We start from the raw sequence: 27413 nt of genomic DNA on the forward strand, positions 1-27413 counted from the left end.
GAGTCGAACTGGCAACCTTTCCGTGCATGGGATGATGCCCAACCAACAGAGCCACACCAACCAGGGAGAAATGATTTATATCTTAATGCTTTATGCGGGCTACCCAGCATTTGGAGCCTCTATTATGGATTGAATGTGTTTTGGGGGTATCTTGGGCTATCCCTAGAATAAGTAGATTCTCTGTAGCGCCGCACAGAGAGAACCCGGTGGCATAAGGGGACATGGGCGATGCTCTCTGCAGTTAAAGAGAAACGTCTGACCAGGGGAATTCTTTGGCCTCTGGTCACAACTTCATGGCTTACCATCCACCCTAGCAAAACTGAAGTTAGAAAACCCAATGAATGGGTTAAAAAACGTCATCTATCCATTCAGTAGAACATTATTTGCCAATAAACAGGACGGAAATCCTGACACATGCTAGGGCCTGGACGAGCCTTGACAACATTAGGCGAAGAATCCAGTCACAAGAACCACATACGTTGTGATTCCATTTGTATGAAATGCCCGGGAGCAGCAAGTCTATAGAAATAGAGACCAGACTGGTGGATGCTTAAGGCTGGGGAGAGTAGGGAGTGACAGCAATGGTTAGGTACCGGTTTATTTTGTGGGGGCATACATGTTCCAAAGGCCGATTATGTTCCAAAGGGTGACGGTTGCACACCCCTGTTGAATACACCAAAACACATTGAATTGCTCACTTTCAAGGGATAAATTGTATGACATTTGAATTATATGTCAATAAAGTGGTTTCTTTTCTTTTCTTTTTTTTTTAAGAAATAGGGTTAAGCAAAGCAATTGAAGGAGTATTTCTCTCTTTCCTGTGCTCCAAAGAGAGCTTTCTCCACTCCCCTGGCTCTGTGCTTTTCACATAAATATATGGAATGTCTGTAATGAGGAGATTTGTAATTTAGGCAATAATTCTATATGTCTCTTAAGAGAGAGTGTATTTTCCAAAATATTATCCAATGAAGCTACCATCTAGTAGCATTCATTCATTCATTCATTCCTATCCTACAGAAACCCTTTCCTGATCACCAATTCTGTCTTAGAGAGTCAGGTTCACATCAGGAAGTCATGCCAGTAGGAGGGAGCCAGCTTCTCACCAGGGATCCAGGTTCACACCAGAGAACTAGATTCTCATCAGGGAATAAGATTCTCACCAGGGAGCCAGGTTCACATCAAGCAGCCATGTTTTAAAAAAAATGCTTAGACGTGCTAAAAGCCCTAATTATCCCTATTTTGCATTCCCAGGAAACCTGCATCGCACAGAACTGAACCAAAATACATCCAACCTTCCCTTTCTTCAAATGTTTGCCCTTTATAACAGCAGATCCTTTTTAAGGGGAGATTCACAACCAAACATCCGAACATGTGAGGTATTCAATTAGTGTGCTTCATAAAACGATTTCCAGCATGGCGCCAAAGAGGGAGCTATGTGGCATATGTACATGTTTCTTTACAGAATATTTGGATCAGACAGGAACGCTCTAGGACAAACAATTGCCCAGAACTGAAATATGTTCAAGGCAGCCGCCCATCAGCACTCTCTCAGAACCGGGGAGCCAGCGATTCTGAAAAGATAATGTGAGGTGCAGCCCCAAATCTTCCTGGGGGCCTCCTCTGGGCCGAGTGGACGCTGTGCGAAGACCTCTGTCTCAGAAGGTCTGAGTTTGAGGCGAGATCAGTCAAGGGCAAAGAAGATTCTGGTCGTAGACACCTGTGTTTTGCACAGGACATTCTAAGGGACAACGGTCTGGGTATTTCTGCAGGCGGCTGTCTCATTTCTTTTCAGGATTTTACTAACAGACTGGCTTCAGGAAAGGGCTCCTTTACTGCGGATGAGATGAGGCTCGAACACATTGTCTCAATATGGAAAGTAATTTCAAATGCAAGCCAAGAACTCGGGGTCAGGTGTTGCGCATTTAAACTTGGCAACATTTGGTCATAAAACCAATGGGGTCTGTGTTGGCACTGAACACCCACCTCCACCTCATGTTAATGACTATGCCCTGAATTATTCACGAGGCCAGATATAAAACAGGATGATGATGGGGAATCGCCAGCTATGGTACCTGAATGTGCAGATGTGGCATCTATTTCCAGGAAACCCAGATTGGGCTGAGGAACTCACATGTCTTAGGGCTTTAGGGGAGTAGGAGGTGGCAGGGAGAGGAAGAGGGAGGCCAGAGAACAGAAAGAAGGGTAAAGCAATGTTGCTCTCAGAGAAGGTGGGAGCGAGTTGACAACCAATGGGTTATAATATGGGGGAGCAAGAGAACAGAACCAACTAGAAAAAAGTGCTGGATAAAGGCCAGGTGAGTGAATGAATGAATGAATGAATGATAGTTCACGCGTGAATGGAGGAGGGAGAATGTTGGCCTGTGCGGGGTGCCTCCTCTGAGTCATGTACTTAACTGTCACTGCCATTACATGAGGTGAGGTGCATGTGGACACACACCTGTTTCATTTAATCCCAGGACCCTGCGATAGGGGTGTTAGTGTCGCTGCTCTACACTGCTGGAAGCTGGGGCTACCTGAGACCGGCACTCACTGGCGAGCAGTGGGGACGTCAGGCCATGCTGTCTGGTACCCACTGGCCAGATGCTGATTTGAGGGATAAGTGGGCAAAGCTATGAGCATCAGGTGCTGTGGGGAGAGGGCTGTCAAAGCCTTCCCTCCCTGAGAGGAGCAGCTCTGTGGGGAACCTGTCTCGTTGGGTCTCTGAGCCTGAGTCTGATGAAGAATTGACTGTCTTTTGGGTCCTCTCCATCCACAGTCACCCCGGCTGCTCTGCGGGAGACCTCACATAGGAAGGGCACCTCCTGAGTGGAAACAGGACAGCCTTTTCGGAGAGCAACTTGGCACTTTCTATCTAAATGAAACAAGCCCGGGCACCTCAGACTCACCAGCCCTAGGGGAATACTTGCACGTGTACAAAATGAAGCATGGTGATACTTGTTACAGCAAGAAACCAAAAACAACCAGAGTGTGTGCACCAACAGGGGGATGATTACATACAATGCTCTGTACAGAGAGGCATGGTTACAAGTCAGCATATTGATCCCAGCTCTGCTACTCACCATCTGTGATTTGAGCCAAGTTACAACCTTTCTGTGCCTCAGTTTTCCCATCTGTAAAATGGGAATAACAGCAGTACTTATAGGGTCATTGCAACGGTTACAAAAATTAATAGGAAGAAAGTGCTTAGAACTGTGCCTAGCATATAGTCAGGAGTTAATAAATTGCAATAATTAATGGTACTCCATAAATATGGAAATCATTAATAAGACTCCCTTCCTCCCTGCCCTCTGCCCCTCCCCAGCTCTCTGAGACTCAGGACTTTCCCTCTGGCCAGGTGACCATCTAACCAGTCTGGTCCCAAGACACAGCTGACCCCTTGGAGCAAGGATCTTGGACTGTGTCCAATCCTAAACCTCAGAGAGTGAAAGGAGTGACCAGTACAGTACAGTTCTGAGCAGCCAGCCGTGGCTTCAGGGGGAGCTGGACCATGTGGCCAACCTGCTCCGACTCCCAGGCTAAGGCAACCCTGGCCACAGGGTCAGCCAGCCGCAGCCAGGAGAGGTGAGGAGGTTCAGGGTGTGTGCTTCTTGGCACTGAAACGGAGCAAGAAAAGAACTTCGATAGCCCCAGTCACTGATGGGTTTACTAACACCCTCCCCAACATCACCACACCAGACTTTCTCCTCCCTCCTTCCCTTTTCATGCAGTCATCGAGGACTTATGTGCCAGGCGGCATCCTAAGGCAACGGAGACTCCTGTTTCTGGAGGAGCTGGTGGTCCTGTGGGAGAGAAAGCCAACCAGGCAAGTAATTCCAGGACAATTGTGAGCTCATGTGACAAGGACTTCTCCTACTTTATCACTGACTCCCAGCTCCTGGGAAAGTGCCCAGTACGTAGTCAGCTCACACTCACGTTTATGGGACAGGCATGCACAACATCATCTGCGCAAGCACAGAAGTAGCACACGCCAACTCAGTGGTGGAGCCAAGAAACAAGAAAGCCTTAGTGAGAAGGGACACGTGAGCAGGGTTTTGGAGGATGACCAGGAGTTTGCCAGGTGGACCCAGCATGCACTCTAAGATGTCTATGTCACAGCTGCAGTGATAAATTCCAAGGCCTCAGGAAACAGGATGGCACATGTCCTCCTATCAGCAAGGGCAGGAGAAAGCAGGGCTGAGAGGTGATGGGCAGCGTTCCTCCCCTTCACCCACATTTGCTCGCTCTCAGTGTTGGCACCCTGTCATGCCCAGCCCCTTGACCCCTCTGTATGGTGACAGCATTCCCAGGCCACTCCCTCCAGTGCCTTCCCCAATCCTGCCTGCAGCTCTGTGTACCCCCACCATCCCAACGAGGGCCCAAACCTGCCTGGGAGCCTCTAACAGGTGAGCGTGAGTGTGCGTCACATGGGAGAAGCACAGCGAGGGAGGCTGCGACGCGTGTGCATGAACTGGATCCAGTAAAAGTTTAAATGCCCCCCCCCCCCGCCCGCACTTATTACAGTCTGCATCCACTATCCTTCCCTCCGCTGGAGCCAAGGCCTGTCTGACCCCCCACCTCTTTCTATGCCCTCCTGTGCCTCCATCACATGAAGGAGACACACCTGCATCCACACACTCCCCTTTATGCTCCAGGGGCTGGATCCCAGATGGACCGATGCAGAACCCAAGAGACTTGCATGGGCCCCCAGACTGAGGCTGAGGAAGAGAAGGCCCCAGGGTAGGCTCACAAGTTGGGCCGGGGGTGAGAAGGTTCATCCACAGGAGAAGCCACTCGGGACGGGGTACAACTCGCCATGACATCTCCCTTGAACTTGGAGATAAAGAGAGCAAGAAAGGCTGCTTCCAGCTGGGTGACCGGAGAGTCAGCGATCAGACGAGCATACAGACACGGAGTCCGGGGTGCCCAGTGCTCCGAACTGTGCCAGTGCAGGTGCCTGGGGCACAGGGATGGGGAGCACTTCTAACTGTGGGGGGAAGGCCTCAAGCAGGAGGAGAAGAAGCTTGTGCTGGGCCCTGAAAGGCAGGTGTGTTTCCCATGAAGGTGGGAGATACAGTTCAAAGGGCAATTGGGAGTCGGGGAGGGGGGTAGGGAGGCAAAGACAAGGAGATGTGAAACGGCAAGGCTCATGCCAGGAAGTGAAATGTGACTGGAGCATGGGGCATGCGGGAGGCGGGAAACAGACCTCTCCCTGTTGTTGCTGGATGACCTTGGGACAAGCTGTTTTGCCGATGTTGGAGATGTCTCCATCTGTGCAATGAGGATATCAGATTAGATGACTCTCTGGGGGCTTTCCAGCTCTGGCTGTCCTACAGGCAGTGAGTTCCCCATCACCCAAGGTATTCAAGCAGAGGGTAGGTGTCACTGGGTGAGGTTCGATCCTTTGGTAGACATTGGGACCAGATGACCTGGAAGGTCCTTTTCTGCCCGGAGCTGCCCTGATTCTAGGACCCAGATGGGGCCTGAGGAGCTGAGCCAGGCAGCCGAGGATGGTCATGCAGGGCATCTGTCCCTTCTCTGGGTCCAGGTGGGACCCATGCTGGCTGGTGACACACAGACAGGCCATTGAATGACTCATTTTCTGGGGTGAGGCAGTACCCTTCACTTCTGCCTAATAAATTGTCAGAAGGCCCCTTGGGGCCCAAAGCTGGCAGCTGTCCACTTGAAAACAACAGCGGACAGCTGTGGGCTCCAGCTCCTGCCCTTTAACTCAACAAGCATCAGAGCCTCCGCTTTCCCGGGCTCTAGAGAGACTGTCCCTCTTCGGTGGAACAGCGACAGGTTATAAACTATCTATGTGAAAGGGAAGGTCACAGGGAGCCCTGCCCCCTGGCCCAGAGGCCATGGCCCGGGGAGACAAGGGCTGCTCCTTCCATCCTGTTGTGGCCAGTGGTGTGAGGGCCTGGCGCAGGGCGGTGAACTCAGCAGGGCTCCCAGCTCAGCCCTGCCATGTCCTCAGCTGGCTGGTCTGGGGGAGCCACGTCCTCCCCATGAGTCTGTTTTCCCTGCTGTACAGTGCCCACGGGCACCAAATACACGACTGGGGTGAGGTGCGAGGGGTACTGTGTAAGCTGTCACCCAGGGTGGGCGCTGAGGTTAATGGGAAGGTCCCCACTCCAGGGGAGGTGGCATTGAGAGCAAACATGCTCCAAGGAGATGGAGGCGATTTTGATAGACGAGGATATACGTGCTACATGATATTATGAGTGTTATCTAATTTAAAAATGATCGATTCATGGATGAATCTTCACAGATCTGTTTCTTGCGTATACCACAGAAGAGATTTAAGGCAGTGTCTGTGCTAACTCACCCATTTCTTACATAACTCAGCTCGTGGGGGGCATCCTCCCATGCCCTGGGGAATCGCTGGGCCACAGAGGTTGGTCTTAGGAACATCCAGATTCTGGGTGGCTCAGGCCATTTCCTTGGAAGTCCAGCAGTTCTCCTCCCGCAGCCAGTCATGGAAGCCACACACACACACACACGGGCAAAGGCTTTGGAGTCAGAGCCTGTCTAAGCCACAGTTCCCTCATCTATGAAACGGGACATCATGCTGCCAGGCACAGCACCCAGCACAGTGCCTGGCACAGAGTGGATACTCCATAGAGTGGTGATGGCACTTATTAAAGAGTGAGACGTGCCACGCACAGGAGGGCCCTGGGTTTTGCTGAATGAGATATTACAGAGAACAGCCGAGCAGCATCAACCTAAACCAGCTATTTGCTGTGTGGGCCAAGGACATGCATCTTCTCATAGTTAATACCAAGGAACTATTTATCAAATGCCTGCTTCGAGCTCAGTACTATGCCAGGTGCCTTGTGGGAGAGAAACAGAAGATGCCTCTGTTAAACAAAGAGGCCCCCAGCATTGGGAGCCTAAGACAGGGCTCTCTGGTCCTTAGGGAACTTAGCATCCAGGTGGAGGAAATACTGGGCAGCGGAGTCCACTTAGGGCCAAAGGCCATTTGTGTGCCAAGCCTCCGGGCACTTGATGGCTTCAAGGTTGGGACATGGCATCATCATGCCAGACACGCGTCCACTTGCCTCCAGGAGAACACATATCCCCACACCTGCTCAGGCCTATCCCTAATGTGTGTGAGGTGTTGTGCTCTTTGGGAAAGGAGTTCCAGGAGCCAGGGGCCTGAAGAAGGGTCCCTTGGTCCAAGGACTCCTCATTCTACAGGAGGTACCTGGTTGGCCAAGAGCCAGAATGGGGCCCTCTAAGGCATAGGGCCTGGCTCTGAGGGTATCCTGCTGCCCTAGCCTGTGTCAGCTCCGTCTCCTCATGGCTGGACCCTGTTGCCTGGTCCTGGAGGCACTAGCTGGAGTCCTATCCCAGATGTGATGGTCCAATGCTATGGGCCCAAGCCCCAGATCTCTGCCTCAGATACTGACCTTGATGCCTGTCGGATCCAGGTCCAATGGCCATTTTGGGCACCATGATCAGGGTCCTGGAACTGTCCCTGGACCCCATTATTTCTCAGGCTAAGAAACGCTCCTCACAGCCTGCTTCTGTTGCTAGAATTGTGTCTCGTTTCGGTGTTTCTCAACAATGAAGTCTCCTGTTTTGCAGGTATCACTCAGTAAATACCTGATAACAACATTTGCAGAAAACTAAGAAGATGAGAAATGGGGAGAGAGGCAAGCAGGGGGGCCCTGGGTAGGATTCGGGACACCTGGGTGCTACCCAACTCTGACACTAATTTATTTTTGCTATGGTAAAATAGTCATAACATGAAATTTGCTATTTTAAGTATTTTTAAGTGTACAATTGAGTGCTGCTTTTAAAAAACAGACAAATTATGTGTCCTCTGCCTCCTCAGTCTCCTCATTGATATTCATTTTTTTTTTCATCCTACAAATATTTATTATGTAGGACATCTCTAACACCATGCTAGGTACTTGATCAGTTTTGCTAACATATTCCTGAAATAAATTTGAAAAACTATTAACCACCTAAAACATTTAAAAGCAGCAATTGAATAAACTTTATTTTGTATATGTGTTTTACATATATTTTCACTGAAGCCTTGGGCTATGATTTTTGCTCCTGCAGGGGAGGAAAACGTTTTACTCAACCCTCTTTGGGTCCCTGGCTGGGTCTGAAAGTTAAACTGATAAAGATTGATGGGTGAAAAGTGTACATACTTAGTTGAATTTTTAAATGTACTTGGGAGCTTTCACAGGAGAATAAGGACCTGAAGAAGCAGCCAGAGCAGGAACGCTTTATACCTTTAAGACGAAGAAATAATAAATTTGTGAGAGAACTGATAAGAAAAATGGTTTTGGGACTAGGGCAATAAGTGGTGAAGAAGTAACTAGAGTGATAAGGGTTAATTTGACAAGGTTTGTTTATACAGACTCTTGGCCCTAAATTCCCAGTCTCTGGGTCTCTGGTGATAAGAATATCATCTTTCCTCCTGGTACAGAGAGGGCACCTTTCATTTGGGAGTTTTATGACCTGTTTCAGGGAGGAAGGGTGAGGTGGGGAGGTCAGTGTGACCTTCCTGCTTCTGCTATTTTCTCAAATTCCTTCAGCTTAAGCGATTAGATATGCCATCAGTCTGTTCTCCATATCTAGGAGTCTGTTTCTATTTCGCTCATTCATTTAGGTATTTTGTTATTTAGATTCCACATGTAAGTGAAATCATACGACATTTGTCTTTCTTTGTCTGACTAATTTCCCTTACCATAATACCCTTCATAGTCACGGGGATGTAAAGCATAGTCAATAATATTGTAATAATTATTTTTGGTGCCAGGTGGTTACTGGAAATATCAGGGGATCACTTTGTAAAGTATATTATTGTCTAACCACGGAAACTAATACAAAATAACACTGAATATAAATTGTAATTAAAACACAAAATAAAAAAAATATTCAGTATGCCAGTTACCTTATTTGGGGGTAGCATGTCCTCAACTCCATAAAACCTCAATGACCAAGCATCCTTATTGTCAAATCCATCAGCCAAATCAGATTTACTTCCAGGCAAGAGTCTGACATCATTTTTCAATTCAAACAAGCCCATGAACACACATCTCCATGGCCATTTTCGAATGCCGAGAGAGATGAAGATGGATGATGGAGGAGGATGAAGGGACGGGAGAGCCTTTGACTCCTGGTTGTCTGCTTCACCACGCCTTACAGAAACCCCCTTTGCTTGGTCTTCAGGGACTTCTCCCTTCGGAGCTGCACATTCTTGAATTGTCCCTTTGATTATGCCATGAGATTTGCACCCCCCAGGGCAAGGCACCTAGAAAGTGTGAGGCTTGAGTTTCATCAGGAAAGCGGAGGAAGGTGGGTTAGGACAGGGGAGCTGAGAAGAGCCATCTTGGCAGATTCCAGGCACATTCCCAGGCAGACCATGTGAAAGCTGAGAATCTGGAAACTGATTCTTTTACCACTTTCTCTGCCTGTGCACCCCCTGGGTAGTCTTCCTGTATCCATTCTCTCAGTGGTCTGGGTAGCTTGGTTTGAAGACAGTTGCACTAGATGAAGCTCAATCCTAGCGTTTTAGGATCCATGGCTTGAAGACAGCTCCACTAGATGGATCTCAATCCCAGCATTCCAGGATCCATGCGTTGGGCCAACCCCTGTATTGAGGCTCCACTAAGTTGCAAGTCTTCCCTTCCCACCCCTGCCCTTCCGGGATGCTCTAATAGGGCCCTGAGCATAGAGCCCTCACACCATTTCCTTAGGAGCTAGATGGTAGCAAAATATACCACTCCAAAATGTGACTATACGAGTTCAGGATATGCCACCCCAAAATGTGCCATGTTGATGTCTTGATTATTTTGAGCTGTATGCACTTGAAAAACATCAAATGTTCTTAACTCACCTTATCTATCTCAAGATAAATCCTTCAAAAAGAACTCAACTATCACCTCCCCGCAGCACCCCCCCCCCCCCCCCAGCCAAGGAGTTTTATCTTTCAGGGAGGACTGATTCACAGGAAAAGAGACCAGAAGGCAACTTTACATCCAGACAAATGGTCACAAACTATCATAGTTGCCATCTATTCTTCTGATGGCCCATTCATCTTTCCCCAAAATCATTTACCATCCCTTAAGAGGCCTGCATCCGCCCCCTCTCTTTCCCCTATTAAGATGGTGTTTAAGCTTACATTCTAAAGCTACCTTTTGGGTTACTCATATTTCCCCGGGTGTCTCCCATGTATATATGAGGTATACATGTCACACTGGCACAGGTGTCAGACAGGGTGCATTCATCTCCGTATGTTTCGTCTGTTGCAGAGCACAGCATACAAAGAACTGGGCTAGACTCCGAGGAAGGAGGCGTGCAAACTGGTGGAAGAAACATCCATCACTGAAGATGTGTAGATGACACCATCTTACTGGCAGAAAGAAGCAATGATTTGAAATGACTTCTGATGAAAGTGAAAGACAAAAGTGCCAAAGTGGGACTGAATTTAAATGTCAAGCCAAAAATCATGACTACAGAAGAAATACACGACTTCAACATAGACAACGAGGACATCTAAAGTGTTGAAGGTTTTGCTTACCTTGGTTCAGGCATCCATTCAAATGGAGACCGCAGTCAAAAAATGAAGAGAAGTCTGAGACTCGAAAGGGCAGCGAAGGAAGAATTAGGAAAGAACCCCAAGAACAAAGATGTGTCATTTAAGATCACCCACACCCTCATATTCCCAGTTACTGTGTACAGATGCAAAAGGTAGACAGTGAAGAAGGCTGGCAGGAAAAAAAAGAAGATTCATTTGAAATACGGTGTTGGCGGAGAGCTCTACAGATAGATGCCCTGATCTGCCAAAAAGTGAACAAGTGGGTCCTAGAGCAAATTAAGCCTGAAACATCAATGAAGGAGAAAATGACAAAACGGAGGCTGTCCTCCTTTGGGCCAGGCGCATAAGAAGGCAGAAGTTTTTTTTTGGAAAAGACAATAATGTGGGAGAAAGAGCAGGCCGCAGGGAACGAGAAGACCAATTGTGAGATGGATGGACTCCATAAAAGGGGCCACAGGTGTGAGTCTACGGGAGCCGAGCAGGGCTGCTGAGGACAGGATATGGGATGTAATTCATTCATGTGGTTGTCTGGAGTCGGAGCCAGCTTCACAGCACGCAGCATACACACACATTCATATGCTGTTCTTATTCACATGTCTCTCATGACAGGGGTCTCAGCTAAGAACTCGAAGGAGAAGGAAAATGCTTCTTCCTCCTCTACAGAGATTTTTCTCTCCACACACAGAAAACGCACGTGTCAAGTACATGCTGTTTATGTTATTTAGAGTTGAAATTTCCTTGAAATTGACTTGATGCATACACACATGAACTCTTACCAGGATTTCAAAACTGAAATGAGACTTTTGGATTGAATTGGAAATGAAACACACACACACACACACACACACACACACACACACACACACACACTTTTATTTTATTTTTTGGTAAAACACATTGTCAAGACACCCCTCCTTGCACATGCTTACCAACCTGGATACTGAGTTGTCAAGAGGAAGGGAGATTATGGCCACAGGCGGGCAGTTCTCAGCATAAATCCGCTGTGGGGAGATAAAACCTGTCACAAGGAAGCAGCCACGTGGGCATCCACAGGACCACATGACCTCCTTAACCCAGGTTGAAACACAACCTGAGTTCCTTGGGAATGCATTTTATTACAACCACCAAAATGCCTAGAGCAGTTTCTATTTCCTTTGAAGTTAGCAGCCTTTTAAAGGGAAGCTGAAGTTCATAAAAAGCCCCAAATGCTATACAACTACACCATCCATCTTTTATGAGGTTTGGGGCAGGCTCAGTGCCTCCCTGTAATCGACTGAAAACGGGGCCGAGAGGCTGCCAGCTCCCACCAGGTCTCTCTTGGCCTCGGGAACCGCTGTAATAGCTGAGCCGGTGGGGCCTCTGCGGGGTCCCTCCCGGCTGAAGGCAGGGCGTGGTGGTTTGTTGAGCGGGGTCCTTTGGTAGGAGGGGAGTGGGTCTGGTGTGCTGCTCACAGACCCCTGATTCACCCAGATCGAGGGTCCCAGTCTTCGATGCTATCTAGAACGCATGCTTCTGAGTCCCTCCTGGGATCAGGCTGAGGCCAGCCCCAAAGCTGTGACCACACCCTTTCCTGCCTCCTTCAGTCCCTTTCTCCCGAGGGCATGTGACCCTGGCCACATATTCTCCTTCCAATGCTATCTTCGGTTCTTGAAAAGCAAGGTCGCTGCTGGGACACTGGGGCTGGGAAAATGTAAGTAATTAGGATTCAAACCCAGCAGGCCCGGGTGATTCCAGAGCTGCGGCTGCTTAGCGCTATAATACAGGCCTCTGGTGCTTTCATGCTCACAGGTTTTGTGTTTGTGGAGAGCTCCTTCCGAGGCCTGATTCCATTGCCACCAGGGCCCGACCTCCCTCCCACGCTGGCTGGTTTGGTTGTGAAGAAGCCTTGGGGTGAAATGCAAAAGGCGGTGCTAAAGAAAGCTGGAGGGCATCCCCCTTGCACACCCCAGGGAGCTGCACTCAGCCCTGCCAGACTTTTGGCCTCTGAGGCTGTGGTGACTCACTCACCCTAGGAGAGGAGGAGGCCATGGGACTCTGCCAGAAGGCAGGCAGCATGGCCCAAGGCAATGCTGAGGCTCTGGCTGCGGGGCGCCGCCTCCTCACTGGCCTCCCTGCCTCCTCCGTTCCCTCCCTGCAGGCTATTCTTGACACTAGTGCCTTCAAATGTAACCCACCGCTGCTCTGCTCCAAACCGGCCCGCTTTTCCCATTTCACTCCCAGGAAAGCCGCATGCTCACCACAGCCTGCCTGCCATCCATGAGCTCCGACCTCACCTCCTCCTCCATCTTTCGTGCCCACTGAGCCTGGACTGCGCTGGCCTCCCTGCTCTCCCGGAACACTCCATCCAGGCCCGCTCCTGCCTCGGGGCCTTTGCGCTGGCTGTTCCCTCTGCCCGGAGCATTCCTTCCCTAGAGATCCGCAAGGCATATGGATACCCCTTTCAAGTCTTTGCTCAAATATGAGGCCTTTTCTGAGCACCCTAATTAAAATTGGGACACCCCCCCCCCGCCCCCGCCAGCTCCAGCAATGCCTGTTCCCCGCTCTGCTCTTGTTTCCTCCATGGCACTGGTCCCACCTGACACGCCATACACTTCACTTACATATTTATGTACCCCTTATGTCCACTGCAGCTGAGCGAAAGCTCTACGGAGCAAGGAGTTTTACCTGGTTGCTCCCTGCTGTACAGTCTGGTGCCTATGACACTGCCAAGTCCATGGTAAGCACTCAATAGCTATGTGTCCAGGGAAGAAAAGAAGGAGCACACGAGAATTTTTAAGATGCTGTCTGGCATGGCACATGGTACATGCTCAGGAAATAGTACTATGCCCTCACCCCCACAAGATGATTTCAAATTCAGAACAAAGGTTGCTGAGATCTGGGACACAGCCGTAGAGACACTGGTAAACCCCACTAGATGTGAGTGCCGGGCAGTGTTCAGTACCTGCCCACAGTCAGCACTGTGTTTGCCCCCTCCATACGCTCTCTCCTCTCTAGTGCCCAGGCCTTTGCATGTGCTGTTCTCTAAACATCTCTTCCTCCGGGAACCCCCCTGGACTTCCAGACTAGGTCAGACCTTTCTCCCTGGTGCTCCCCCAGCATAGTGTTTCCCAGACTGTACCGTATCTGCCTATTAATTTGCCTGCCTATCCTACTAGCCTGTAGGAGAAGCACCAGTGTTGGACCTGGCACATAGTAGGTGCACAATAATGGCTTATTGGAAGAGTTTATAACACAGGAGGCAGAACACTTTTGAAATGGGTACACTCTTGGGTAGTTGACCAGATGCTTTGGGCCAGTGGGTGCTGGTTTCATCCCTGCCCTGACTGGGTCTGCAGAAGGAGGGATGCCCCAAATTGTCTTGGTAAAAACAGGTGATTATCCAGAAAATACTGCCTCCCCGCGCCCCCCCCCCCCCCGCCCCCCGTGTCTCTCCTGAAATAGAGGCTCAGGGCAGAGCAGCTTCTCACATCAGGCCTGGGGCCAGCAGACTTCACTCTGGGCCCAGCTCATTCGAGAGGATTCTGTTCAGACCTGCTATTGTTGGTCTTTTTGTCCCAGATCCTCCACCCAGGTGCCTGCCCTAGGATGAGGCCGGGAGAGAAAAGCTTCCCCAGGAAGCAGCCTGCCAGGGAGATGGGAGATGTTTGGTGCGAGGCATCTGGTCAGGAAGCAAATTCTGGCCTCGCCTCCGGGGACCTACCAGGCTCCGTGTGGCTCAGGCCTGGAGTTCTTCATCTGGGCGAGTTTCCATTTCACTGGAGTTCCCACCTGATCTGCTGTGGGGCTCTGGGAGGTGCATGGAGGCTGTGAGCCCCAGGCAACCTGGAGCAGGAAGGAGCTGCGGGGTCTCCCACCTCCCATTCCTGCCAGGTCCCAGGCCTGCCAGTGCCCTTCCTCCACAGATAGGGATGCTCAGGAGCCATGTTCTTTGTCCCTTTCGTGGCCAGCCCTCTCAAGAAAATGTGTTGAAATCAAGACTTGGGGACACCAGTATCCGGAGATTTTAGCTCCTCAGTGAAGGTTCCCACTTATGGAGCGTCTACTCTGTCCTACCAGTGAGGAGTCTGGGCACCTGCATTATCTCATTCATCTCCCCGATCAGCCCTGGGACATGGGGTTCATAGACCTTCTTTTATAGATTAGGAGACCGAAGCTCAGGTTCAAGGTCACTCCCCTAGCAAGGGGCAGAGTCGTGCTGAAGTCCCTCCTTCCACCTTCTTCATACTGAAACCAGGCTGTTTCTCTCCCGTCCCACCCTTTTCACATGCAGGGTAAGTGGGCATTGTGTGCTTAACGAATGACTTAAAGGGTGCTGGTGCTTGGAGAGTAGAGGTGGGAAAATCACAAGTTAAACACATTCGCCAGGTCGCCAGGTCGAGAGGACCTTCCTCTTTCTCTGCTGCTTCCTCACGTTGCAGTGGTCTCGTTCACACTCGGCTCGGCTCTTCCCCTCGACCTCAGTTCGGGCCCCTCCTGCCCTCCCTGTGGGCCCACAACCGGGCAGCCTTCTCAGGCCTGCGCTGCCCGACTGGGGGTGAGTCTGTGCCTGTCCAGCCTTCAGCATTTGTCTCTGAAGTTATTTTCCCACTGATATAAACCATCCCTCATCTAGACCTCATTGGTCACCCGGGAAACATTGCGGCCTCTATCTTGTTTACTCTTCTCTCTTATTTTTCCAAATGGCTCAGAACCTGGGCAGGAAGAGGGCTGTATTTACTGGGCGTTCTGGACCCTGGCAGTCCTGTGATCTAATTCCTTGCGATTCAATCTCGGACACCTGCTCTGCGAATCTGACATGCACAGAGGTTGTGCTGGCGCCAGGGAGCTCTCTGAAGAAGCAGCGGAAGGCAAGCTCCCGGTTCTCCTGGGGCGTCTCAACCAATCAGGGGAGGCACAGTGGAGCCACAAGACACTTACTCCAAGGCAATGCCCTGGACCGCCTTCACCTCCCCATCAGGCAGCCATGGAGTGATCCGTTTAAATCACTGTCCCCATTGACAGTTGCAGTATGTAAATGGAAGATGCAATTTCAAAATATTGGAAGGCAATAATCTATATTCTCCACTTGAACACTGAACCTTACCAAATGGAACTGATTCTTTCTTCAATTAATCCCAAGGTCTTTCATGGATTTAGGAAACTCACAACGGTCTGCGTGGTACAACCCAGGGCTCTGGCAGGTTCTTCCTTAGTTCATCTTCCATGCTCCCTGTACAGGAGGTTTTGTTATCCCCATTCCACAGATGAAGAAAATGAGGCTCCAAGGATTCCAGCAACTTCTTGAGGCGACTTAAAGTGGATTTAAAGCCAGTCTGTGTGGTTCCAAAGCCATGTCCATCCAAGCACACCACACTGCCTCTTGCTAAATGTGCAGCATTAAACCTTGACATTCACGAGAGTGATCCCAAGACCTCCGGGAACTCCCAATTGACAAATTCTATGTTAGCATATAGTCAGCTCCATAGAACATCTATTTTCTAGCCAAGGGCCATCCCTTTAGGTCCTATTTACATCACCAGTGGGGTGGTTAAGGCTCACTTTGGCTGGGGGAGCGGGGGGTTGCTGTGCAAGGTGCTGGGCAGAGAACAAGTGTGCTGAGAGGTGACTGACAGACTGTCTGCTTAGCTTCCCTGCAAGCTACATGCTCCCTGGAACACGATGTGCCTGTTGCAGTGGTCAGGTGGCCGGGCCCTGCTGCAGAAAACACACACGTGTGCACACACCTCCCATTCTGGGCAGATTCTGGGCAGAGACACTAAGCAGGGCTGATCTCCAAAGACTGGCCTCAGGCACAGTCTGCACTGAAATTTCAAGTTGTACATCGATAGACGTTTCGACTCTTAAATAACTAGGCATGTTATAATGACCATTAGAATCAGTGTAACTAGTACCTCAAACCCAGATTTCATAGGTAACACGGCCGATTTCCCATCGATAGCAACAGCACGCAGTTTTCTCTAAAAATGTATTGAAGTAAATAAAATGCCAGTTCAAAGGTAAGGATTGAGCAGATGGTAGCGCTGGGTCCTTGGTGATGGCAAAAACCCTAAAGATGGTCTGCAGGGGAATGAAATTGGGGATATCCTGGCTGTGAGGGCTTGGTGTGGACAGATGGGAGACACACAGGTTGGGAAGAAGCCTGAGGCCACCTCCAGGGGTCTGGAGCGTCAGAGACAGGATGGCTTGCATTCTGGCTGGTGGACAGAAGGAAAACAACAACAAGAACAAGAACAAAAGACCAAGCCCCTGCTTCACCATTAGTAATTATGTGTAGAACAGACTGTGTTATGCTGAGGACATTCAAAGCGCAGGAAAGATCCCTTCGGGAAGAATTCGTTGAAGAGGCGAATATAAAAACAGGACCCCCTCCTGCTATAATCAGGCACTCTCCTAAGGCTTTTTAAAAGAAACTCTTTGGTAAGGAATATTTCAACCATAAGCAAAAGTAGAGAGAATAGTCTAAAAAATTCCATACACCTATCCCCAGCTTCTTCCCAGTCATTTTTAACCCTCTGAACAAAGGATCACCTAACTGGGAGTTGGGAGAAATGAGTTCTATGTATGGCTCTGCCACAGCTGTGTGGCCTTGGAAAAGTCACTTAACCTCTCTGAGACTGTTTCCTCTTAGGTTACATGAAGGGGATGGACCAGGTAATCTCTCAGGAACCTCCTGTCACCGCGACTCACTTCTATAGGTTCATAAACAGCAATAAGTAACGCACAGTTCTAGGCTAAATGTGGTGTGAGCAGGTGAAACTGGCCAGGTCTTTCTACCCTTTTCTTCCTGGCGTCACCTTTCCCATGGACCAGGTAGGTCTAAGGCAGTATGGGGATGAGCTAAGTGATCCTGTTAGGACAGACATTCACACCAGGTCAAATATACTGTCCACATCCGCAATGAAGGAAAAGGCTGAACAAAATTCTCTTATCTGAAATGATATATAGGGTATCCCCAGAAATGTATACACATACATTTTTGATAGCTCAATTGATGTTTCTTTCTTTTCAGATTTAACCCATTGGAATTAAGAATTATTGAAAGCATGTATATATTTTTGGGGACAGCCTGTACAATAATAGTGGACTTGTGTTGACAGTATTTGGGGACAACTGCGTATTTGCTTATAATTCCTACTGGGAAGGCAGGTTAGGCAACCACCCATCGATGTAAGAAAACCATGTGGGCCACCAGACTAGAAAACAAGGCCCCAGGAAGCCTGGGAAATTCTGATTTACACAGTTGAGCGGCCTTTGTTGGTCAAATTGATCACGTCATTGTTTACAGGAGCGAACACATATAAAACACTTAGCACAGTGCCTGGCGTGAGATATATTAGACATAATTCTGATAATTTCTATTTTCCATGCAAGTATTTAACTGAAGGGTGTAAGTGTACACATAGCATACAGCTCACACAACATGATCAAAGTTGGTAACAAAAAGGCAAACAAAGTTATAATAATCTGCTTGGCAGGGATCATCTATCAGTATGCCCTAAACAGCACTGCAGGGGAAGTCAGCAGCTCACCATCTCAAAGACTCATACCCGCTGTCCCTGCACACCTTCCCCCCACTCCACCCCCCACAAAAGCTCTCAGATGGGCCTTGCAGATGGAATGCCTTCAGCACTAATGACAACGAGCAGCCCTCCCACCAAACCCTGCCTTTCTCACAGGCTCAGCATCTCTGCCCAATGGCGAAAATGCAGAGGAGAGAGATCAGGGAGTGAGTGGCCCTGAGTTCAGTCTTGGTTCTGCCAACCACGTGAACTTGGGCATGACCCTCCAGAGTTCTCAGTCTCAGGCACTAGACAAAAGGGTTGCACGAGATTATGGGGGCATTTTTAGCATGAACATGGTCTATTCTATCTAATAAAGACAGAATATGCAAATTGACCGTAACTCCGTGACAAAGATGGCGGCGCCCACAGCCAATAAGGAGGGAATATGCAAATTGACACTACAAGGCAAGAGGTGGAAGGCGGCTCTAGCCCGAGCGAAGGTGGTGCCAGCAGCCAGGGGAAGGAAGGCCTATTCTTGCACGAATCTTCATGCATCGGGCCTCTAGTTCTATCATAATTATGACATAATTATTATATTACTACAGATCATAACTGTAACGATTGATAGGAATAAACACTTGCATTATAAAGACTCCCAATCAGGCCCCGATTCCTGGAACTGCCTCACCGTAAGTGCTATTTCCTCCTCAATTGTGTTTTCACAGCTCTAGATGCTGGGACGGGGCATCTTTGAAAGCTCCTGGGGGGAAGCTACCAGAAGAGACAAGGAAACATCAATCAAAGTGCTACTGCGGCGATGAGAACAGGTGCTGGAGGAGCCCAGAGGAGGCGGCTATAGTCCTAAAGGGGCTGGAATTTCGGCTCATCTCTGCGTTAAACATCTGCTCTGCCACACTGAGTCAATATAGAAATCCTGACTCATTCAACAACTGTTTGCTGAACTTCTACAGAGCCTAGGTGCTGTGTGGCTGCTCTGAGCATGCCCTCTTGGAGTTACTAATGCCAGGGAGGCAGGCGTTACATGGACAGAAGCAAGAATGTGGGTTCCATACTGTGTGTGGAGAGATGAAGGAGGCTCAGAAATAATACGAGAGAATGATAGGGACAGAGGTACCTTAGAGATCTGGGGAGGCCTCCTTGAAGAGGTGACTGCTGAGCTGGCAGCCGAGGGGTAAGATGGAGCATACCAGTGAGGAGTCGGGGGGAGAGCATTGGAGGCAGCGTGGGCAAAGTGCAAAGAGCTGGGGGGGCGGGGCTCAAGACACTGGAGACTGCGTGAGAGGGCACATGGGGAGGAATGAGGCCAAGGGTGAGGCGGGCACTGTGCAAGGCGTTCAGGAAGAAGCCCTGAAGGGGAGGGCAGGGGTTGAATAGATCTGCTTTACCTTTTAAAATGCATGCTGGGCCCGGCTGGTGTGGCTCAGTGGTTGAACCTGACCTATGAACCTGGAGGTCATGGTTCGATTCCTGGTCAGGGCACATGCCCAGTTTATGGGCTTGATCCCCATAAGGGGACATGCCGATCAATGATTCTCTCTCATCATTGATGTTTCTATCTCTCTCCCTCTCCCTTCCTCTCTGAAATCAATAAAAATATATATTTTTTAAAAAGCACGCTGGATCCTATTAGGCCCTATTAGGGGATGGGATGTGGGGGACCCTGTGAGTGTGGGAAGGCCAGTTCAGAGGCGGCCATACCATCCTCCTGGTGAGAAGTGACAGTAACAGAGACGATGGAGAGAGGTGGGTGGACTTGGAGTGCATGTTGAAGGTAGGCTTGGTTGAGGACTAAGACATGGGGGCGGGAAGAGGGAAAGAGTCAAGTGGCTCCCAGACTCCTATCTTGAGGTCTGAGGCTGACAGAGGGGCTGTGTGCTGAGCAGGTGAAGACAGGAAGAGAAACAACACTTCTGGGCTCAGAGGCTTCTATGAGGATGAAATGAAATGGTGTGTCAAAAACACCCAGCACCCAAAACATGTCTGTCCCCCCATGCAATGGGCAACGTGACTAAAACCAAGGCCGGCATGCAGCCAAACCAACGGCAGAATGGGGTCAGGATGCAACTGGACAAACAGCAGGTGCTGTGCCAGGGAGTGGTGCCAGGGAGCGCAGCTGACTCCGGCTCAGGAGGAAATGAGGCACACCTCCATACCTGGCCCAGATGGGGTCAGCCGGTGCGGCTGGTAAAAACGATCGCATAGAGAGCAGATGTATATCACTTTACTGATCCGTTTGATTCCTACATGGAAGCAGAACCATAATCCCAATTCCAGGCTCAGGGATGCTCAGGCTGAGAGTGCATTTGGGACTGACTTGTTCAAGCTCACACAGTCCACCAGGGGCAGCCCGGGCCTTTCTGATCCCCACTGAGGGTTCCCCAGCAAGGCCAGTCTATCCATCGGCCACCATGATGCAGGCCCTGGGACCTAGGTTTTCAAGAGCCTACAAAAAACAAAATTGTGGCCTGAAAGGAAAAACACGTATTGGCTCTAAAATCCAAAAGGAAAGGGCAGAAATGAAATAAATGAATGTTTACTGAAATGTCTCCAAAATGTAATGTCATATCAACTTCATGAATTGTTCCATGGAGCATGCATAAAGATTTCATTAGGTTGAGGAATAACATGTAGGCTCGATTCTCCTCCTCTGTAGGAACTCCCAGGTGTACAGGATGGGGGTTAAGAAATCACAGCCACGCCCTGGCCAGGGATCTACTTCCCTGGGAAGTAATGAGATATAGTAATCCCCCTTTATCCCTGGGGGACATGTTCTAAGACCCCCAGCAGATGCCTAAAACTGTGGATAACGGGAGACTACTGTACCGTATTTAAGCTACAAGGCACATCAGAGATGCTCAAACAATTTTAGTTTTCGTCCTCCAACACCCACCCAAAGGGAGGTGTCTCTTTTTAGAGGAGTCAGGAGGTGCAGGCAGCCGGCAAGTGGACTTGGAGGCCAGGACCAGGAGTCCATTCCTCATGTGGGGCAACTGGCCTCCTGTCTCAACTGCACAGGCCAGCCCAGCCACCTCACAAACCCATGTCCGGGGAGGCCAGGGGAGTCCTGGGGTGGTCAGGTGGAAGGCGCACAGCAGGCATTGCCTCTAGACTCATAGAACAGCCTCTAAGTAGAACAAGAAAAGGCCTGGTGCTCGAGTCCTGCTCCCAGTCCCACTACTCTCACCACCACCCCCCACCCCCCCCACCCCCCGCCCCACAGTGTCCTCGGCAAGTCACCATTCCTCCATAAGCTTCCGTTTTTCAACTTGTAAGATGAGGGGTTGGAGCTACATTTGAACTACACTGGTTTGCACAGTTTTGTTTTTGAACAGGAACACATTTTAATTTCTTTTAAAAGTTTTTCATGGTAAATGATGTTTAAAACAGAGTAAAGAAGCCCTGATTAAAGAAGGGGGGACGGGGCTCAGAACCCTCCTTATCCCACCAAGGTAGCCCCAGGCACCTCCATGGACCCCGTAGCTCTAAGGAACAGACTGGGAAATTCTGACTAATGGCAACATTTGCTAGCGCTTCTGAATTTAAGGTTGCATGTGACCGGAGTCAGAGGAATTGGTGCTGATGAATATGTATTGCAAACAGTTATGTATACGAGTGTATTTGTGTATATGCTTTACTTCCATTTTTAACCTGCAGATAGCCAGCCAGATTCTTACTGTCTTATGCCCACTTGTTACTTTCTTGATGTCAAATTTGTTGCATGGTTACTAGTATATTCTGATGAGGGGGCCGACTTAGTATTTGTAGTCAGTTAAAAATGCTCTGACTATAAGACAGAAATAGAGAGACAGATCCTGAGCTAAGTATTTCTAAGGTCTCTCCAGGCTCAAAAAAAAAAAAAAAATCTCAAAAAGGATAACTTTCTCTTGTGGTAAGTCTCTGTAGTTTCTTGAAGCAGGTTCTGGGTTACCAAGAAATTAGGGCAAATGCTTTAGTTCAAGAGTCAGGGCAGGAAGGAGAGAGTGAAACCACTTTCAGCTGAGCACCTACTGTGTGCCAAGTACCATCTTATACCTTATGTTAGTTCATTCTTTGACCAATGCGACGAGGGTAAACATATCATTACGCCCATTTCACATGCAGGAAACTGAGGCCCAGAGAGGTAGAGTACCCAAAGGCTATACGGCTAATAGGTTCAGGATTCAAACTCAGATCTGTGTGCAAAGTCTGTGCTCTCCCCACCCCACATTGTTCTAAGGGAAAAAGGTCTGTCTGATTTTAGCAGACAGTCATCGAATTAAAAGCAACCCCCTTTATTAATCTGAAAATTCTTAGTTCAGCTCCAGCTCCCCCATCTACTTTACTAATGTTGATCTTCTATAAACCCTGTGAGGTAAGCAGGCCAGGTACCACCGTGCCCATTTTTCAGATAGGAAAACTGAGGTTTGGGGAGAGGGAGTGAGTTGCCTAGGGTCATGCCAAGTGTGGGGAGAATTGGGGCTTTGTTATTCCCATCTGAACCTTCTCCCCATCAAGAGTATGTGCCATGAACTACAGGGCTACGTTGCTAAGGAAGTTTATGCCCCCCTCTTTAGCAGAACCCGTTTTGTTTACAAAGTGCACCAAATTTTCCATCACTGCAGGCTTTTCATTTATTAGGCATTCACTTTCCCTTCCGTTCATCGTTTATTTGCTTCTGCTTTCATATTTTTAACAGGGGAAGGAAATGCAAATGAGCAAATGAATGTCATGCATAATACAGCCAGCCCTGCTACAAACAGCCTTTGTCACAGTCTGCTCTGTTCTAGGACAAATCAGTCTACAAGACCTGACACACCTCTCCGGCGTGTTGACACAGATGCAGCCTGGAGACCAGACTTCCTGCCCAGGGCCTGCTGGGAGAGAACAATGGCAAACGTGTGTATCTGTTTGCTCTGCCATTCCTGAGGTGAATACAGCAGGAAAACATGTTTGCAGAGCCCAGCGACGGCAGCACAGATGTTCAGTGCTGCTCACAGTGTCGCCTGGTGCCGACCCTTTGTTCCTGGCCTCAGCTCCTTACCTGGTGTGTCCCTTGTACTTCAATGCTTCTCGGCCCTCCTGGCTGGACGTTTGCTGTTCTCCCCCCTCCCCACCCTCGTATGTCTTTGTCCAGATCTCTGGCTCATTATATGTTCCCTTTCCTCCTTTCAAGAACTTGGCTCTTGGCTGGGCTGCCTCTGTTCATTTTAAGAACACCCTCCGGGCTGCCTTGGCCTCTTAGACTTACTGAGGACCCTCCTGCCCTCTACACTCTGCCTCTACCAGGTCTGACTTGTTCTGGTAGGGGGAGCTCAGCCACACCTGGGTCCCTCCAGGCTCACATGATGAGCTGCATCAGAATAACAGTTACCATTGATTGCACGCCGGGTGCTGAGTTAGTCTTTTCATTGGCTAGCCAGTACTCACACCCCTGTGAGATCGTTATTGTAGTACTAGAGGCCCATTGCACGATATTTGTGCAAGAATAGGCCTTCTTTCCCCTGGCTTCGCTCCCAGCCACCCGGGAGCCGGCAAGTCCCCGCTCCCTGGGCCGCCAGGGAGCCGGTATGTCCCCACTCCCCGCCCTCCTGGGAGCTGGCAAGTCCCAGCTCCCCGGCCTGCCCAGGAGCCAGCAAGTCCGGGGGAGCCAGCAAGTCCTCGCTTCTGTCCAGAGCAAGGCTCCAATAGTTCCCTCCGCAGCCCCCCTTCCCCTCATAGCAGGCGTCACGCCCCTCCCAGCCACTCCGCACCTACGTATGCAAATTAACCTCCATCTTTGTTGGGTTAATTTGCATACTCACTCTGATTGGCTGTGGGCATAGCGGAGTGATGGTTAATTTGCATGTTTCTCTTTTATTAGGTAATATTCCCACTTTGCAAATCAAGAAATGAGCCTTAGAAAAGGTATATAACTCCCCAAGATCTCCCAGCTCACAGAGGACAGAGCAGGGGGTTCAAATGCAGGTCCACATGGTTTTAGCAACATGCAATCCTGCCTCCCAAACAGTATGCTTATCCTCACAAACTCAAAACCAAACAGGTATTTCTGACTGTGGTTTCTAGCTTCATTTTAGTCCTGAGTATACTCAGATGTGAGCAAGTGTGCATACCTACGCGTGCACACACACAAATATACTACCCCTCATCTGTATCACTGGGAGTTATATGAATTAGACCCTGCGTTGAAAATGAAAAAGTACCACCAAGTCAGTATTATTAATGCCTCATGGCAAACATTCCACTTGTAGACAATTAGGCTGATGGATATTCTTGCATTTTTCTTTTATTTCTACTTAATACTACAGATGTTTACAAGAAGAAAAAAAGGTTTCTGCCTAGGCAGCATGGATTGGCGTTCGCTGGCCGGTATGATCCTCTTCGGATGGGCCAGTCAGCCAGGGGCCTCAGGGCTGAGGTGGGGCTCAGGTTGGGGAAAAGAGGTGAGCGTCCAACCCTGGAGACTCTAGTTGTCATGAAAAGAAGAGGAAAGTGAGGATCTGATTAAGAAGAGGATTTTTTAAAACAAGTGAGACATCTAGTCTCTTCTTCCAAGAGCTGTGGGTCTCCCAAAGGTAACATGTGGAAGGTGGCCTGTGCTCTGGGGAGGTCTCAGGGCCCTGATGCTGAGAGGATGGGGCTGGGGTCAGCAGGTGAGAAAAGCATGCTGAAACTCACCCATGGTTCATGCAACTCAACCTTCTGTTGGTTTCCATTACTATGTGGGACTCCAGGACCTGTTTCCCTTGAATCTCGTTTTCTGAACTACTTGAGGCCTGGTGCATAAGATTTGTGCAATGGGTGGTGGTGGTGGGGCCCTCAGCCCAGATGGCACCCTCTCAAAGTCCGGGACCCCTCAGGGGGTGTCCACCTGCTGGCTTAGGCGATCGGGCCTAAGCCAGCAGTCAGACATCCCTCTGGCAGTCCAGGGCTCTCGCAGTCTGGGACCCCTCACTCCTTACTGCCTGCCTGCTGGGGAGGTGGGAGAGGCTCCCGCCACCACCTCTGCGCTCGCCAGCCGTGAGCTCGGCTTCTGGCTGAGCGGCGTTCCCCCTGTGGGAGCACACTGACCACCAGGGGGCAGCTCCTGCATTGAGCTTCTGCCCCCTGGTGGTCAGTGCACATCATAGTGACCGTCATTCCCCTGTTTGGTCGATTTGCATATTAGGCTTTTATTATATAGGATAGTTCATGGAGGGCAACTGCAGAAGAGAGAAACAGATTTTTCTGGGAGCAAGTTTTCCAAAATCATTTATGTCAAATTGTTAATGGTCTCCCTAACAGGCGCTCTGGGGCTTGGAGGCGACGTCCACCAGCTAAAAACATCACAGCTATCAGGAAAAATTAAGAAAACTGTCCCAGAAGCAGCATGGGCTTGTAGGGGAGAGGGAGGGCTGGGTGATTTTTCCAGTCTATAAAGGTCGGGGAACAAGGGTTCAGGACTTTCTGGGAAACCTCTAACCCTCTCCCTAGTCCTGCCCCTCCACCGTCACAGTGTGATGATCCTAAAATGCAAATCTCAAACATGATTGTACCATCTTCCCTTCCCTTCCTGGATGAAATCTGTCCATAGGTCTTCTTTGCCTTCAAGACAAAATTTAAGTTCCTTAATCTAGCCCAAACCTTTGAGAGCTGGCCTTTGTCTCCCACCCCAACCCATCCAACCTCATGAAAAGTGGCATTTGCCCCAAACTTGTCAGTTCGTGGGCACCTCAGAGCTGACAGTTTTAAACCACCAAAGGCATTGAAATAAAAACAGCACCTTTCGAAATGCACATCCTATTTGGTAAGGATATATTAGGCCTCCATCTCTGCGGCACTATCTTATACAGCGATATATTGCATTGTTATAATTCATGCCATCGGTCTGCAACACCAGGGTCATAAAACCCTGTAATTTATAACAGAACCCTGAAAACCTATGTATTGTATATGGGTGGATATCATTGCCTGTCATTCTATATGCAGTAACCACTTGGTTTAGAAGTGAGGCCCAAAGCAGCTCCCTCAACCCATTCCCTCAAGCCCTGCAGGCCCAGGGCTCCACAGACAAGGTGAGGCATGTACATCCCTGCCAGAATCCGCAGGGGGAGCAGCCAGTTAAGCAACAGGAAGACAGAGGCACTAAAACAGCAGGATTGGGTGGAAAGAACAGGGAGTGACAGTCTAGAGACCCAGATGTGAGTCTGGGCTTGATCATGTATTTCAGGGTCCTACCAGGCCATCTGATCATATGGCCCCTCCCCCACGTCCTGCTCTGAACTGAGGATAGAGATGGATGCAAGACACACGTCTCCTTCTAGGACAGTGTTTATCAAACCTCAAGGTGCGTACACATCCCTGGATCCTGTCAGACCACACGTGCTGGGCTCCCCACCCCGCATTGTTTCTGATCTGGGTGAGGGGCCTGAGAATTTGCATTTTGAACATGCCCTCGGGTGATGCTGATGCTGCTGGTCTTGGGTCCCCACGTTGGGTCCTTCCAGGGGACTTTGGAGGCCGCCATATAAAAACTACAGAGAGAGAAACAATCTATCCAAGTTCTCAAGCAGAATGGGGCAGAGCTGCAGGTAAAGCCAGGTTTCCTGGACCCCGAGGCTGGTGCTCTTCCACTGGCTGATGCTGAGATACCTCCCTCCCGCATGCCCTGCCTGTCTCCTGACTCTGTCCCCAAGCATCCTCCAACCATGGGAGCCACAGCAGCTAGGGGAAGCCACAGGGATGCCAACCAGAGGCACGTGGTTTGCAGCAGCTGCTGCCCGCACATTAGCTCTGCGGGGGCTGGCTGGAGCACTTGGCAGAGGCCACTCTGAGCTTCCCAGGGCTCCCGGAAAGTCAGGTAGAATCATCTAATGGCTTCTTAAAAGGAAAATGATAGTCTGATGTTTTTTTTCCTGCTGAACCTCATCACCTCCAACAGCCACACGATAGATCGCTGCCACCAGGAGGCCCAGGATTCAGGTCTGGGCTGCACTGCAAGGCGGGAGGCCTTTTCAAGAGAGGTGGTAAGTGACTTGTGGGATCATGGGAGCAGGTGGGGATGCCATGCCAGGCGGGGCCCTGCAGGCAGAGATGCTGAGATACCTCCCTCTCCCCATGCCAGTGCCTGTGGTCCCTGCCTGCTTCCTCAGGGAGAGCCCCGGCCTCCTCAGGGTGACCTTCACCACCACCCCTCCCCGCTCCCTCCCTGCACAGTGCAGGTCCTGGCCCCTGGGCGCCTGCATGTAAATGAGCTTGGGCAGACCAAATGCTGGCCTCCTACAGTGGCCTCCGTGGCCTGGCATGATTGTAAAGATGCTTCATTGCCACTTGATTGCTCTTCCTGGGGAACCTCCTCTTCGAAACCCTTTTAA

General features: G+C 49.7%; 1 protein-coding gene across 2 annotated transcripts in view; it reads right to left on the bottom strand.

Annotated features, from left to right (window-relative positions):
• The window catches only part of ASIC2 (acid sensing ion channel subunit 2), an 851967-nt gene that overhangs the window by 157359 nt on the left and 667195 nt on the right, over positions 1 to 27413 (bottom strand). The window lies entirely within an intron of this gene.

The sequence above is a fragment of the Plecotus auritus genome (assembly GCF_963455305.1).
Source record: "Plecotus auritus genome assembly, chromosome: 7".
NCBI classification, from domain to species: Eukaryota; Metazoa; Chordata; class Mammalia; order Chiroptera; family Vespertilionidae; genus Plecotus; species Plecotus auritus.